Below are 3,740 nucleotides of genomic sequence, written 5' to 3' on the forward strand. Positions count from 1 at the left end.
GAGCGAGACTCTGTCTCAAAAAAAAAAAAAAAAAAACTAAATGAATAGTAGAAATTAAACACAATTTTTTTTGTGCCCTTATGTATTTTATTGACTTAAATTGTAGAACTGGTGAATTACACCTTTTTCTGTTTTTGTGTTCATATGTCTCTGCCATTTCTTGAATATAGGTCAGAATCTATCTTCTGAAACACAATTTTTTTAAACCAATTTTAGGACAAAGGAATACAACTTTTATAATCAATCACTTGTTTTTAAGGATGACACTTAAAGAAATTACAAAATTTCTTGCCAGGCATGGTGGTTCATGCCTGTCATCCCAGCACTTTGGCTGGCTAATCATCTGAGGTCACTTGGTTCTAATGAATAGAATCAGAATTGGTGGTGGCTGACTTCCAAGACTAGGTCACAAAAGACACTGTGGGTTTCTCCTTGCTCTCCTGAATTGCTCACTATAGGAAGCCCACTGTCATGTCCTGAGGAAGCTCTATGAAAATGTCCCTTTGTGGTTGGACAAATCTCAGCACATGGAGAGTCTGAGGTAGGAGGACTGCTTGAGCCCAGGAGTTGGAGACCAGCCTGGACAACAGTGAGACCCCATCTCTAAAAAAAAATAAAAATAAAAATAAATTAGCCGGGCATGGTGGCACATATCTGTAGTTCCAGCTACTCGGGAGGCTGAGGTAGGAGGATTACTTGTGCCCAGGAGTTTGAGGCTGCAGTGAGCTATGATCATGCCACTGTACTCCAGCCTGAGTGACAAAGTGAGATCCTGTCTCCAAAAAAGGAGTAAATAATAAAGCTGAAAAAAAGAAAAAAGGAAGTCTCTTTGTTGAGGAACTGAGACTTTCTACCAAGAGCCAGAGAGGAACTGAGGCTTGTTGTCATCTGAGTGAGCCATGGTGGAAGTGGATCTTCCTGCCCTAGCTAAGCCACCCCCAAATTCCTAACCCATAGAAACTGTGAAGTCGGCTGGGCATGGTGGCTCACATCTGTAATCCCAGCACTTTGGGAGGCTGAGGCAGGCAGATCACACTGGAGGTCAGGAGTTCGAGACCAGCCTGGCCAACATGGTGAAACTCTGTCTCTACTAAAAATATAAAAATTAGCTGGGTGTGGTGGCGGGCGCCTGTAATCCCAGCTACTCGAGAGGCTGAGGCAGGAGAATTGCTTGAACCCAGGAGATGGAGGTTGCAGTGAGCCAAGATCGCACCACTGTACTCCAGCCTGGGTGACAGAGTGAGACTCCATCTCAAAAAGAAAACAACTGTGAAATAATGTTTATTGCTTTATGCCACTAAGTTTTGAGGTGATTTGGTATGTGGCAAATAGATCATTAATATAGATTTGTTTGGGAACATAAGTGTAGTGCTACCATAACACATGCCTAAAAATGTACTGCTTTGGAACTGGTAGTAGGGGGAAACTGTAATAATTTTGAGCAGAATGTTAGTGAGAGCCTAAAGTTCTTAACTATTAGTAGAAGTCTGATGGTCCCTCAAGAAACAAACCATCCTAAGAAAAAAAGTCTGATGGTCTTGAAGGAGACTGCCAGCAGTAGCCATTGCCACTTCAGAAGTGAGAATGTTACTGGAAACTGGAAGTAAGAGGTTCCTTTGTTATGTAGAGCCAGAATGTTAAACATGATCACCTAGAGTAATGAAGAACACAGAAAAATGTACCTAAGGAACTAGATACTCTAGCTAGGTCTCCAAGCAAAATGTCGAAGTTGCTACCTGGCTTCTTGCTGCTTATAGTAAAATATGAGAGGAAAGATAGAAGCTAAAGCAAGGACTGTTAAAAAGGATCCAGAAATAGTTTTGAAAATCCTAGGCCCAAAGTATACATGGGAACTTAGTTTATCATCGATGTGGCATTGTTTATATGTGGAGATATCTGCAACATAGGTAATTGATAGAGAATTAGTAGCTAGAATATATAAAGATCTCCTATGTTTTTATTACTAAAAAAAGGAAAACAAAAGGCTATAAAAAGAGGAAAACCCAAATGAACATCAAAATGTGAATGAAGTTACTTCAACCTCTCTAGTAATCAATGAAATGCAAATTAAACCATGATACCATTTCATAAACAAAGACTGTCTGAAGTTTCAAAGTCTAACATCTTGTTGACATGGATGTAGTAAAATACAAACTTACATGAGTTACTGATGAGAATATAGTGTAATTCAGTATTGCCTAGTAAAGTTGAAGAACTGCAGACCCTGCAAACCCAGTGATTTCATTTTCAGTTTTCTGGATTTCTTTTTACTTTTTTTTTTGAGACAAAATCTTGCTATCGCCCAGGCTGGAGTGCCATGGCGCGATCTCAGCTCACTCAACCTCTGCCTCCCAAGTTCAAGCAATTCTCCGGCCTCAGCCTCCTGAGAAGCTAGGATTACAGGTGTGCACCACCACACCTGGCTAATTTTTTTGCATTTTTAGTAGAGACAGGGTTTCACCATGTTGGCCAGGCTGGTCTCAAACTCCTGACCTCAAGTGACCCATCTGCTTTGGCCTCCCAAAGTGCCGGGATTACAGGTGTGAGCCACTGCGCCCAGCCCATTTTCAGTTTTCTATCTAAACTTTGTTTAAAGAAAAAACTCTAAGACCATGGACCCTAGAAGACATGTTCAAAGATGCTTACTGCAGCAAGGTTTTAACTAAATTAATTAATTAGTTAATTTTTTTGAGAGGGAGTCTCACTCTGTCACCCAGGCTGGAGTGCAGTGGCACGATCTCAGCTCACTGCAACCTCCCCCTCCTGCCTTCAAGTGATTCTCCTGCCTCAGCCTCCCAAGTATCTGGGATGTGCTATAGGCATGTGCCACCATGCCTGGTTAATTTTTGTATTTCTTAGTAAAGACAGGGTTTCACCATGTTGGCCAGGCTGATCTCAAACTCTTGACCTCAGGTGATCTGTCTGCCTCCCTCAGCCTCCCAAAGTGTTGAGATATAGGCGTGAGCCACTGCACCCAGCCTGCAAGGTTTTTAAATAGCAAAAAAGTGGAAAACAACCTGTTTTTTGGTAGAATGATAAATTGTGGATGTATGAATAAACAATGGAAACTATACAACAATTGAAATGAATCTTCATCTATCAAGAATCTAATATTGTTACATAGCAAAATAATTTATACAATGATACTGCTTATGTAAAAATTTATATATACACACAAATATACATGTGAAAGGAAAAATAACTACAGGAATGATAGGCATCAACTTCAAGATAAGGATTATCCCTGAGAAGGGGGTGGGAAATGGCTGAGTGGGACATAGTGATATTCTTAATGTTCATCAACTTCTAGATAAGGGTTATCCCTGAGAAGAGGGGGGGAAATGGCTGAGACATAGTTATACTCTTAATGTTCTAGTTTTTTTTTTTTTTTTAAAGCAAAATATTAACACTGAATAAAACTGGGAGATGAACATGTTTCCTTATGTTCTATATTTTCTGTATGTTTTTTAAAAATCACGAAATGATAAACTGTTTAAAAGATTTAAGTATCCTTAAAACAAGATGTTCTGTTGAACACCATTTATTCTTAGTTTCCATGTAATTCTTTTAAACTTCTCCTTTTGTAACATTTCCTGGAATTAGGGTTTCCATTTTGTTCTTAATTTTCTTTTTTTTTTTTTTTTTTTTTGAGACGGAGTCTCGCTCTGTCACCCAGGCTGGAGTGCAGTGGCCGGATCTCGGCTCACTGCAAACTCCGCCTCCTGGGTTCAAGAGATTCT

This window comes from Colobus angolensis, unplaced genomic scaffold (assembly GCF_000951035.1).
Source record: "Colobus angolensis palliatus isolate OR3802 unplaced genomic scaffold, Cang.pa_1.0 Scaffold70, whole genome shotgun sequence".
Lineage (NCBI taxonomy): Eukaryota > Metazoa > Chordata > Mammalia > Primates > Cercopithecidae > Colobus > Colobus angolensis.